This window comes from Cavia porcellus, unplaced genomic scaffold, assembly GCF_034190915.1.
Source record: "Cavia porcellus strain 051 isolate PalLab524CR breed Dunkin Hartley unplaced genomic scaffold, mCavPor4.1 scaffold_14, whole genome shotgun sequence".
Classification (NCBI taxonomy): Eukaryota; Metazoa; Chordata; class Mammalia; order Rodentia; family Caviidae; genus Cavia; species Cavia porcellus.
Genome location: NW_026947497.1, coordinates 69647641 through 69661117, shown reverse-complemented (window position 1 = coordinate 69661117; position 13477 = coordinate 69647641). Strand labels below are relative to the sequence as shown.

At 39.3% G+C, this 13477-nt stretch overlaps 1 protein-coding gene across 7 annotated transcripts in view; it reads right to left on the bottom strand.

Moving 5' to 3' along the window:
- Lpp (LIM domain containing preferred translocation partner in lipoma) overlaps positions 1 to 13477 on the bottom strand; it is a 606732-nt gene that overhangs the window by 485528 nt on the left and 107727 nt on the right. Inside the window, exon 1 of one of the 7 annotated variants that reach the window (XM_063261226.1) lies at positions 6112 to 9965. The exons of the other annotated variants lie outside the window; for them this stretch is intronic. The gene's annotated coding sequence lies outside the window, so the exon portion shown is untranslated. Of the gene's footprint in view, positions 1 to 6111; positions 9966 to 13477 lie in introns of those variants that run through there. 7 annotated transcript variants of the gene reach the window in all.

Here is a 13477-nt window from a genome sequence, read left to right as displayed (position 1 = left end):
GAAATAAAATTATATCTCTCCAGTTACACAAACCAAAAAGAAATGTTCTGCAAATGTACAGCAATTTGCAAACTATGAAATTTCTCAGTATTTTGTCATAATCTTTATTTTAAGTGGCCAATTAAATTAAAACACTTCCATCCAAATAAATATGCAATTTCTTTCTCTGATAATTTACTGACATTTCTTTTTTGAAGTTGCTGACATTTAGCTATCAGAAGAGCTGTTAAGAAAGGTCCCAGCCAAAAAGGGGAATTCAACTTTTATTTTTAAAAGAAGCTTAAGAGAAAGCATCATTGTATTTCAGCAATTCTGGAAGAACTTGACTTTTTTGACAATATAACTGCAAAGAAACTTGAGTCAAAACACATGAGAAAAGAAAAGATGCTCAAGATATTTCAAGTCTACAGTTATTTGCTGAACACATGGTAAGTGCCAGGAAATATATTAAGCTCTTCAGGGAAATAGAGCTCAGCCTTTATTTGGGATAACAATGGGTTATGGGTCTCGGAGATGACAGTAAGATGTAACTTCGTGAGCCACAGCTAAGAGAATGGAAAAGAGTCTATGAAATTAAAAGGGGAAAGATATTATGTAAAGTAGGAACTTTATTAATAAATGCGGATGGCGCTATGAAAAGAACACTAAATTAAATCACTTAACATTTGCTTTAGGTGGCTGATTCTGCCAATCTTTTGGGGACAGAACTCTAGCAAGTGACAGCCTAGCTGTTAGGCATTCATTTTCTTCCATGATTAAAAAAGAGACTCAAGACTATCTAGCTTACCCACAGGTCACTGCCAACAAACAAATGCAGGCATTAAGATAAACGATCCTCTGAGCTGTACATACTGAGAAAGAATACAATTTTTCTATTGTTATTTAAATCCATTTGCCCTCTTGAGTGTTTGCCAACCAAGAGATTCAAAAACAATAAATCAAGCAGCTCCCCAGAATTTGATATTTATATTAAAATCTGCATGACTTTAACTCATTAAAATGCATACCATTTCATCATGAAGGCAGTACTATTCACCTACAATATCAAACGGGACATAAGAAATTAGACAGGTTAAGTTTACTTTTCCACTAGGACTCTCCCTCCATTCTATGGCAAGGAGGTATAGGGTAATGATGGTCCAGTCCCATTAGCAGATACTGGTCCTGTTCATTAAAAAGTGAGAACATTGTGTTCCATTAGAAATAGTTCTAGTCTATCCTTCTAAAATCATATTGCTTTTCAAATATTTATTTTGTAAATTGCTATCAGCCAAGCCTGCCTTTAAAATAATCAAACCTCCAGGGATTGTGTTGGGAATCTCTTTTTAGTAGCTGATCATTTTCAAAATCACGCAAGTCAGGGAACTCCCATAAGAGAGTATCTTATCTACTCCTTATTTACCACCAATGCCCTGCCTACAGTACGCCCTATGCGTTTCTTCTGCCTATGCCCATAGGTGCTTATCCCATCTCTGGCTTGTGACACTTACTTACAGGATCAGCTCAGATAACCCCTAATTTCCCTGCCCTCCATCCTCTCCTTCTTTTATATCCTGTAGTCTTTGTATTTCTTGAAGTATATAAATTACATACCTAGATTGTCTACATTCCCTATTAGACTATAAGCTCTTATTAGAGATCAGAGAAAGGGTCTGATTCACTCATTCTCTTGTTATTCATTCAATTATTCATTCAACAAGTACTTATAGGCACTTATCACATGTCATACACTGCAACAAACAGGACAGAGTCCAGTAATGTCATGAATATTCCACTACAGGTGCTGCCAACTGCAGCTCACAGGCTAAATCCAATTACAAGCTTTTACAATAAAATATTGCTGGAACTTATCCACATTCAATTGCTTTGTCTATGGAAAGTTGAGTATTTTAATATACTGACTGTGAAGAGAGTAAGTAGATGCAGCAAAGATCATACGGACTACAAAGGCTAAAGTACTAAACCAAAATACTTAACCATCTGGTCCTTCACAGCAAAAGGTTGCTGATCCCTGTGCTAGTACATCCCTCCCACAAAACACAAAGCACTCAGTAGACAGTCAAAAGGCTTAAAGAATAAAATCAATATTAAAGGATAAATTACATAGGATGTCTCACGGCAAAGCCTCTTTTCATCTCCCTCTTCATTCTTAATTATGCCAAAATGAATTCCCACCCAGAATAGAATGTAGTTAGCAAAGCGTCAGTTTAATCATGATAAAAAAAAAAAAAAAAAAAAGGAGGGAGAGCGAGCTTTCAAACCTATGGAAAATTTAAGAACTAAATAAATTCGCTGTGATTTCAGAAGTCAGTGCTATTTCAGGCTCATTTGTGATTGTAACAGCTGGCCTGGCACAATATATTACAATAGCTGTCTTTTCTGGCATGTAGAGCAATAGAAGTCAGGGTAGAGTCACCACATTTTGCTGATTGGTTTGCCTTCCAAAAATGTGTCTCATGAAAGACACTTTTACAACTTTTGGGTTAGGTTGACTAAAGAGACTCAGGTTACATTAAACACAAGGAGAGAAAGAGGGGAAAATCCCACTTATGAATTCAAACTTCCACTCATATCCTCAGAGTTGTCTTCTTTATCGTGTGCCTGTGACAACCCTACCATCTCTCAGAGAAAGGCCCGGAAACTGTGCTACTTACAGGATCCTTTCTGAAAGCTGGGTTGCTATAAAATTTAAAGTGGGGAGTTAATAGGTAGCTAAGGTTTCACAGGACCTCTGCATGGTTTCGGAGTGATTTACAGTGGAGAGTTACAGCTTGAGAGCCCAACAAGTCTGTGTCCCACAAAAGCTACGCCACCACTTAGCTAAGTCCCATGCAAACTTGGGCAAACCATTGAGTTTCTTTGTTTTTCATCTATAAATGGGAATAAAAAGTAAAAACCACTTTTTGCAGACTCAGGAAAAAATTTCAGGAAAGGTTCCTTTTCTTCTATTTTGTCCAAAGGTGAAAGGCTACACAATCGCCCACACCCCAGAAAAACCTTCATTATCCTGTACTTGAACCTCTAAAAATGCTGAATTTTTGTGTGTATATGTGGTTTGTTTTTGTTTTTGTTTTGTGGCAGGGTCTTGCTATGCAGTTTAGGCTGACCTTCTACACACTATATACCTCAGGCTGGCCTTGAAATCATGGTGACCTTCCTGATTCAGCCTCCAAGTGCTGAGATTACAAGTATACACCACTACATCTGGCTGCATTTGTATATTTTTTTTACTCTTTTGTAATTTGACCATAAGACAGTCTTGGTGGCTGATTCCTAGCAAAATATTAGTTCGAAATAATAGTCCCCAAAATGTATTATAATAAAAATATTCTAGAAAAGATTATCATAGAAAAGGTATTCACAGAAAGGGTATTTGGTTAGTTCTGAACATCCTTCCTGATTTTGAAGTGAAACAGAAGTGAATGAGTTTTAGTTACATTCACTTTCTGATTCTCATGATCTTTGACCCCTGTGATCCTCAGAATAAAACACAGCAAAGAAATTCACAGGCTCATCAAAATGGTCTCTGCATCACATTTCTAGACAGCACAGGTACATGCAGACAGGGATAAACAAATCAGCAGATGAGGTGACAGATGAAGAGGGAGACAGATAAAGGCAGAAGTAAGTGCGAACAGCTCGAGGTGTTTAGGTGGCTGATTGGATAGACAAGGGGAAAGATGTATAGAAAAGCAAGATCAGATAGACAATCAAGGATGGACAAACAGAAGGATAGAACCAGGCCAGTGTAGATAGCAAGGTGGTAAGGAGACACACAGAAGTGCAGAGAGATAAAGGCATAAATCCATGAGAAAAAGATTAATCTCAACACTGAAGTAATACAAATCTACTCTCAGAGCTTACTGCTCCTAAAATTTTCTTTTTAAAAAATATTCAAAAGTCTTTCTTCGCCACTATGTCATCACATTGAAAGTGTGATATGGTGTTAGGCATTAATCCAGGAAGAGAAAATGAACCCATCTGAGAAAACAAATCTATTGTATCCTTCCAAAAAAAGAAAAGAAAAAGTCTTCCAGAAAGCAGAAGGCACCTTACTCAAGGTAGCAGATTCATAAGACTACTAAAAAAACTTTTCTATGTTTCTCTCATTAATGTTGTTTAAGACAACTTGGTCTAAAATGTTATGATTAGAATATTCTCTAAGTTAACAACTCTATAGGTCGATCCTTACCTTAACCAAAATCTTCGCTAAAAGTATGGCTGAACTCCAGCTTAATATGCCATAATTTAGGATTAAATACTTCAAATCCTCAACTGTAAAAACATGGCAAAGTAGCCTTGGCTTTAAAACAAGTTCCTTTCTTGGTAAGCATTGCCTGGCTCCCCTAGATATATATTGTTGCTTGTTTTTTAATCAACTTCTATTATTGGTAAATAACTATCATTTAGTAATGGAAACAAAAGTCAAATATATCACCATGTATGTAATGCAATATCCCAGAGTTATTAAAACTTATATTTTAAAGAATGTCAAATATGAAAGATGTTTAAAATCTAGTATTAAAAAATAGAAGATACATATATATGAAATACTACCTATATATACATATATATGTATGTATGTGTGCGTGTGTGCCTGTAATGTGAAACACTACTCTCCTTTAAAAAAAACAGAAGGGGCTGGGTATTTAGCTCAGCGGCATAAGCACCAGCCTTGCAAACAGGCGGTCATGAGTTCGATCCCCGGTACCGATAAAAATGAAAAAGACGAAAAAAAAAAAAAAATAGAGCGGTTACTTACGTTGCCTAAAACAGTGGTATCTCTGATTTACAGGACTTTTAGGTATTTTAATTTTCTTCACTGTTTTCTGCATTTTAATTTTCTAAATTGGGTTCATGTAACGTTTATAATAGAAAAAAGATATTTGTTTTGTTTTAGGAAGAAAATAAGATTTTAGCTAAGAAAGTAAACAGAGTGACATTTTTCTGGACGCAGAGTATCTGCACTATTAATTCATCTGATCCAAAGCAGGCACAACACTCAGGAAGCTGAGAAAAGGATTGAAAGTTGCAGATCCCTCTGGACTGCTAGTAAATTCAAGGCCAGCCTAAGCTATGCATCGAGAACCTGTTTCAAAAAACAAAATAAAATCAAACAAAACAAAATTAACAGCTGAGAGAGTAGCGGACAACATCAAAACTGGCAGAAGTAGGAATGACTCGTTAATTAGGAGATACCAGACATCTAGGCAAAACAGTTTCCAAATCCCTAAAGGAGAACTCTCGAGAACTTCTATAGGATGATCAAGACCTACCTTGGCCTGAAACTTCAGGCCCCACCACCGCCTCTCAGGACCACTGTCTAAAAGCTCTCGCGGGTTTCCTCGAGGTTTGGACAGAATAAAGGACAAGGCAAGGATGCCATGAAGGGCTAGGGATCACTTTCCACCATAATCCTCTGTGTTCCCCACTCATAGTGTGTGCTTTTATTTTTGCTTTTATACTCTTTTACTGTTTACTCTGCTTAAGCTTGCTCTGAAGAGCCAGTTTTTCCCCAACTCTTCACTTTTACTTTCTTGAATAAACTTGGCCACTGCCTGTTACATGTTTTGCTCAATTCTTTGTTCCAAAGTGAAAGAACCCGGACTCTTAACTCGAGAGAGAGAAGCAAGCAACCCAGAACCCAGTAACATTTAGTTGGCGAGCTACTTTTAGAAGCATACTACCAGGTGACATTTTCCTCTGGTCTTGTTTATAATATCCATCCATTTTTCTCAGGGAAGTTTTGGTTTTTTATTTTAAAAAAAGCACCAAATCTTTTCAGTTCCTTCCTACCCCCAAGTTCCAACATCCTCCTTCAAAACAAAAGCCTGTACACATGTTGTCTGCCTGGACCTCTTAACACTGCACCTCTGTTCAAAAACATCAACTTTTGTTTTTGTTGTTATTTTCATGAATCAGAAGTGCTATCAGCCTAACAGGACGAGTCCAATCTATGAAGAGGATGTCCAGGAACAAGGCTTTTGAAAAGATACATTCTGATTTGAAGAGGAAACTGAGAAAGATTCAAAAGCTGCTTAAGATCACAGCACACTGAGAAGAATCCACATACCAGGCAACTCACATCAAGCTTCTCTCAGAATGACTCACCGGGACTGTAGTGACACTTTCCTGTCCCATTCATCAAACAGCTTTTTCCATTAGAATTGATTGATGCTTTGCTCCTCAGAAGGAGGGTAACATCAAGTCTGTAGTTTTGAAATAAGGACGATGCAACTGCAAACTTATAATAGGGTCTTCACCTGGTACGCCCCAAAAAGCCCAGGGAGAGTCCAAGGCTGGGAGAAGGAAAAGTGGTCTCCCTTTCACCTCAGCCAGTCAGTAAATTAGCCATCTGTCAGTCTGATTTTTTTTTTTTTTTTTTGCTAAGGAATTGACTGAGTTTGCCAAAATTTGGTTTGTTATTAAAAGCCTCCATCAGATTAATCATATGGAGATTATCCAGAAAAAAAAGTGACCTTGCTTTGAGTCTGGGTGCAAAAAACAGAAAGTTGGGTCTTCAGGGAATCTTTGAAGTCTCTAGAATAAGATAGAGTTTCATTATCATCCTCATCTTCAGCGGGGCTGATCTGCAGAACTCCTGCCCTCAGTCTCTTGTCACCATGGAAACTTCTAGAACAGATTCCATAGAACTGTACAAGCTGGAGCAAATGTGTTGCTGGGCAGAACAAACAGTCATTTGGGGGGTGATCCTGGGGTAGAAAACAAGCAGGGGTTCAGGAGGATGAGCTTTTGTTCCCTTGCAGCCCCAGCTAGCTTCCTCTTCAGCTGAGACCACACCCTTAGTTTGACCTTCTCACTTTCCTGCCCCATGTCTTTCTCTTTCTGATACCAACGCCTTAAATGTCTTTTTAAAAGCTTTTACTCTAAGCATACATACAGGCACACACACAAAAGTAGACTGCTAGCAGTAGATTCTGTGAAGGATTATCACAATTTTCTAAGAAGGATTTTTAAAATGCAAATTTCCCAGTCTACATCCAAAGGTTTAAAGATAACAGAGTGAATTCTGGTAAAACTCTCCTAAGTGAATCATATCCACAAACTCTGCTGAGGTCTACTGTTGTGTGACACAGTCATCAGGATGGATGCTCAACAGAACCACAGGTAAGGAAAGCTGAGGAGTAGAGAGGCCAGTATCCGCAAGAGACCTGCATTCATGGTATGCAAAGAAGAGGGACCAGAGACGGGCCAGAATGGTACAGTAGGGTCCACTCTGGAAAAGGAAAGAGAAAGCTGCCTCCAAGAGAGCAGGGTGGTCTGTCAAAGATGTCCAGAAAAGAAGATCCACAAAGTAATGCTGAAAACAGGGCGATGTGGGCAGAAATTTGGGTTAGCAAAGGCTCTTTGCCTCAGGAAAACTAATCTACTAATCCATATAATCTTTTTATTGTCTTGAAAAAATGATAAGAGGTAGATGAGAGATGACCTGTCCTCTATAAGTGACTTTAAATATTGCTGACATGTTAGGCTCCAAAGAAACCCTGAAATGGAAGAACTTTGTCAAAGACGCATTATTCATTACAGCTAGTACATTTCTAATCAAATCTCATCTACCAAAACAAAGCAGAGAACTTAACAGCACAACTACCCAATACCTTTGACTGTCAAAACCAAATCCAACTCAACTGTCCCATGAGTCTCTATAACCAATCTAACTGTTCACTTCTATGTGAAATCCCCAAAATGAAACTAGGAATTAAACTGGCCAATGAACCCAACCCAAGTGTCCTTGGATAATGATCTCTATATTTGTTTCTGTTTTCTTGCCTGTAAAATAGAAATAATAGATTTTAATTAGTGATCTCTGTAGATGTTCAATCAGATTAACTCTTACTTATCTTTAACTGCTAAATAAGCTATTGACTCATTTCTTTGTTTCCTATAAGCAACCATTAGTTCCTGCTTTGCACTATCAATCTTTTTAATTTGGAAGAATTCCTTCTGCTTTCTTCAAAACTTCATAAATGATTTATCGATTCAATTAGATACTCCTACCTATGGTATTATAATGTAAAGCATGCCTTTTCCTCTTGGATTTCATTATCCTATCACAGTCCCTAAAAGATGTCTGGGAGTGATCCTAATAAGTGATATCCACAATACTTCACAGTGGGGTGGCAGTGATTTCTGAGTTGGATCTGATTCTTGCACTGCTGACCTTGACAGCGTTACACAAGATCTGTTTACTCATACTCGAGTTAGCTAAGTGTGTCCTTCAATTAGGGTTGCATAAGTAGATTAACCTGCCTGAATTACATCATTCTTTACTCAGAAAACTGTGCCTGTCTCCTCACTTCTACAAGCTGGCCCTGCCTTACTGTTCAGCCTCCTACTTTGGAAATAGCCTTTAGTTTTTCCCTTTTTTTTTTTTTGGCCTCCTGCCACAGGAGAGGAGGGAATGAGTTGCCCAATCCTTGGGTTCAGAGAAGAGAGCATGTGCAACTCAGCCTCTTCCTCCTAAGCTTTGGAATTTACCTATTTGACCTTTGTACTCCCAGCTCCTCAACACTGAGAGTTTCACAGGTCCATTCCCTTATGAGAGAGGAGTTAGCTTACAGGAACAGAGAAAAATTAATTCCGGATGCTGTGCCTGCAAGACACAGAACAGGAGAGAGCACCACCAGTGGAGCTAGGAATGAGGTTCCTGGACAAAGTACAGGTCCAACTCAGTCCCAAGTACGCCCCCAGCCCAATACATCCTCACCTCTAACCACACTGGATGTTTCTTATCACACACTCGGGTACATCCATATTGCAGCCTTTGTTCCTGTTCATGGGTGACCCTGAAACTACCTTCCTGAGCCCCTACCTGTTAACACCCTCACCTGAGCCTTTTCAGATGCAGCCCACCTCTGTGACCTCCCCATTCCTGAAATCCCCTCTGCTCATTATCTCTCCCAAGCTTCCAATATTTATTACTCCGCAATTACAGGCATTGGTATATTAAACACACGGAGATTCTGAGCTTCTGAAGGGTGCAGAACAGAGCCCTGTTCATCTGTAAATCTTCCCCCACTGGTCCAAGTTAACAAATGTGTGCTGAGAACTGATTATGGGCCAAGCCTGAACCTAACAGCTAAACTATATTCATTCACCTGTTATCTTTCCTAGGAAATAGAGTCATCTGTCTCTACACAGAACAGGGTCCACGCCCCAAAAGACTCCTCATTCCAAGGGCAGATAGAAGGAAGACTCAGGGAGACTAAGTTCACCTGAAAACTTTCAAAACAAAGTGTTCCACCTTCATTTCCACCGTCCTTAGGTTTAGGAAAAAAAGAATTTCCACCTAGAGAAAAACAAAACAAATAATAGGAAGGCAGAGAAAACAAAAGCCCAAATGGTCACTGCTCCACAAAGGGCCTAAACTGCTCCATGTGAACAAGGCTCCCCATCCTTTATCCTTGTTCTGAAAATAGAGGTCTGGATAACTGTGGTTTTGTCACGAGATGAATAACAAGTCCCGAGGATTGCTAGCATTGCAAGGCCCAGACCAGATCCACTCCAATACAGCTGGAAGCTTTCTAGTAACTCTAACCGTGCATGGGGAATGAGCTGCTCAGAGAAGTGAGTCACTTACTGGAATCTGTGCTGCCTACATTACTCAGCTGATATTAATACACCCACTTGTTCATTAAAGTTTAATTGGAGTTCATGCAAAATGGTTTCACCAGATACTTAATCAAAGAGAACTGTTTGTGTATGAACTGTTCCCATCACAAAGCTAGAAAGCACAGCTCCCCTCCTGCCTCTCTACCCAAGACAACTGGTGGCTCTTTGAGCTCTGTACACACAATATGTCAGTCACACAGAGTGGTGCAATGATCTGGAAGGAGGAGGGGGTGAAAACTGTCCAGACTCAAACCCAGAGCAAGAGTAAGTGAAAGCTACGTGTTAACGCACTACCCAAAGTTCTTGAATTCAGTCAGAAATCAAATGCCAGCTTACAAAGAAGAAAGCATTCCTCCTAGTTCCTCCCTGGAGCTCACTATAAAAGCTGCAGGTCTCCTGCCCTCACCCCACCCCCACCATAGACACCTGCCTTCCAGCCATATATCTTTATTTTTAAAATGGATGGATACGGAAATTTACCATCATTCAACATAATCACACATTTCTCTTATGCTGACAAGCAAACCATGAACACAATCCCAAACGCCTATTTATGCAATCAGGGCTGTCAGTACCCTGCTATTTCTTATAGGATATCTCACTAATCAACATTTCAGGAAGTATAAATTTTTAAAGCTCCTAGAAAAGATTGTGCATAAAATAGGGGCAATGTATTTCAAGTCTGGTGGCTCTCGTCATATGATCAATTTTTCCTTAATTGTGTTGTCATTGTTACGTACATATAGCTTCTTAGCCCACCACAAATCAAGATGAGTTAAAAATTTGCCTATTTTGATTCAGGAAGACAATTTTCAAAAACCATATTTGACTTTGGGTTGTTTTGAATGAGTTTGTTTTTTGGTGTTTGTTTGTTTTTTAAGAAAAGCTCTGACTACATCACCCAGACTGGCCTCATTCCTACAATCCTCCTGCCTCATCTTCTCAAGTGCTGGGACTACATGTACATACTACCACACCTAACTTATATTTTCATTTTGTTTCATTTTGCTTTGTTTTATTATGTTTAATGCTAGGAATCAACCTTAGAACCTTACACATGCTAGCTCTAGGCAAGCACTTCATTATTGATGTACATTTCCAGCCAGACTTTCAAGGCCAATCTATGTTTTTTTATTGAGATATAATTCATATACAACAGAATCACCTGTTTAAAGTCCAAATCCAGTTTTTAGCATATTCATAGAGCTATACACCCTGCAAGGCAATCTAATTTAAGAATGTTTTCTCGATTCCCCAAAGAAGCTCACACCCATGCAGTTACTCCTTATCACCACCCCAACACAGGAAGTGGGCCCTAATTTACTGTCATATTTCTGTACATTTCATAGATTTGCCTGTTGCAGACTTTCACATAAATGGAGTCACACAATGTGTGGCCTTGTGTAACCAGCTTCTTTTACTAGCTAGGTTTAGAAGCTTTCTCCAAGTTGTAGCATCTGTCAATATTTAATTCCTTTTTATTACTGAGAAATATTCCACTTTGAGGATATGCACTTTTATTTGCATACAAAGTGCTTTACTTTTCAAAAATAAAATAAGCTTTCCAGTAAGAAACTAAGTTACTCGGTGCTCAATTAGACAAAACTTTTCTTTATCCCCTCAAGGGTCATCACAAGCATCTCACTATCCATGTGAGGAAGGGGAGGAGTGTGTTCGAGACTTCTGCAATTTGGGAGCAGGTGGCAGAGCCCCTGTGCATGTAAATCGCATCCAGAAGGTTCCTGAGAGTGACATTTGGCTTGCAAAGAGCTTTCTCCCTAATATGACAGAGCGAGACCCTGAGCCTCCCAAGGAACGAGCTGTGGAATCAAGAGTTCTGCATGATGAGTCCTGGAAAACACAGAAGGAGCAACATTCACAGCCACCTCTGTGAAGGGAAACCACCTTCTCAGCTTTTTAAGACATGAAACCCAGCTACTCAACAATAAGTGTCTACTGCATGCACTTCCATGGTAATTAATACACGACACCTGCCTTCCAGAAGTTCAAACTGCAGCACAGGAGACACGCAGAACAAGTAATGCCAGACCAAACAGAATTAAGAGTGTGACAGATACGTGAAGAAGAGAATCTTCCACTTTCGGCATCTCCCCTAACACATTAGTGCTTTCTTTTCTAACCTTGTTTGGAGAGGTGAAGCTAATTATTACATGTTAACGGGAGATAATACGTAGACCCCTATGAGTATAGAGAACTCAGAGTGATGTATCCTAAACAGCTACAAGGTGAGCTGCATGTGGGGCATAAATCACACTAATAACACTACCAGACGATGCAAACCTCAAAGGAAACCATCAGAGATGGAAAGTTCAGGGGTCGGGGAGTGAGCTGTACAAGCAGAAATGTGTTGTGCCTCCTTCTAAGGCAGGCTTTTCAAGACACTGTCAGGGAGCTGGTGAGGCACTTAGACTTTATCACTTGAGAGCCATGTAGGGCCCAGGGAGGACAGAAGTGTCTAAAACACTTGTCAGCTGACCCATAAGCTGGCACATGAGGCGATAACACAGTGCTTGGCTTATTCAGTGCCAGGTGTCTGAGCGACCCAAACACATTTGCTAAAGAGAATTAGATCCTTTCTCTCTTGCAAGCAAAGACAGTCAGATTCTACCTAAATCATAAAGAAGCTCAAGGGATTCTTCAACTCCTCTCTTCTGTATTCTGAGGACACACCCAGGCTCTGAAAAGAGACTTTGGAGCTGGGACTAGATGTTTAACCTATGCTTCTGTTTGGAATTTGTGTTGTTGCTGGTTTCAATGTGTGTGTGTGTGTGTGTGTGTGTGTGTGTGTGTAAAGACTCACTTAGATTCAATTTATGACACACATTACATTTTCAAGCAAGTCTAAAATAGTTAATATGATTAATGAGAACGTCTTTCCCTTAAAACTTCTCCCAGTGTGAACCTCTCAGTGAGACGCTCATACAGTTTTTGCATCGGTACAAGTGCCCCTCTTTAAATTCATACAGCAAGTTAGAAACATCCTGTTTCCTAATTACCTCATGCAAAAAAGGGAATGTTACCTTCACCGCTCTGTTCATTAAAGCAAGCTTCAGGAAATACTTTGACATTTTGAGTTTTTGAAAAACACACGCTGGTTTAACAGTAAGTCCTAGAGATTCACTGCTGTTTATACGTTGGTAGAACTGAGTTAATAGCAAATTAGAGCTGCTTTTAATCAGTTCATTTGAAGAAGGAAAATACAAGCCAACATTTTCAAGGAAAACTGCAATTCCCTATCACCTGGGCAGCAGTTTGGCAAGCATGATCTCATTACACTCATATCAGGGTAGTAAAGCAGAAAGCTAAATGTTCTGGGTTCACATCTACTGGTGCTGCAAGGAATCTAGTTTCACCTCTCTGAACCCCAGCTAAAGCACTTTTAGAAGAGAAATGATGATAAATCCTGTCTCCCTCACAGCACAGAGTCGCAAGAAGGCACAGAGAAAAAATGTATGTTAAGTTGCTTCAAAAATCACAAAGCCTCGTTCACAATGTCCAGTATCATCTTAGTGTTTTTGTTATTATTAAGACATTCCTGAATGACATTAACAAATACCTTTCTCTTTCTGTTTCTGTTTTGAATAGGCTAAAGGAACATCCCCAACTCTATACTGTCAATCCTGGAAGTTTCACACGATGTTGAATAATCCCAATAAAGCACCCAGTCTTGAAGATTCTCCATTACAGAGCTCATTTCAGCAACATATCTTTAAAATTGAATGTCTTCAGCGTAATCCTGCTCTCTGGAGGCCGGTAAAATGTGTAAGTTAAAGTGTATTACCTTCAAAGAAGCAATAGATACACTACAGTTTCCACCACCTTC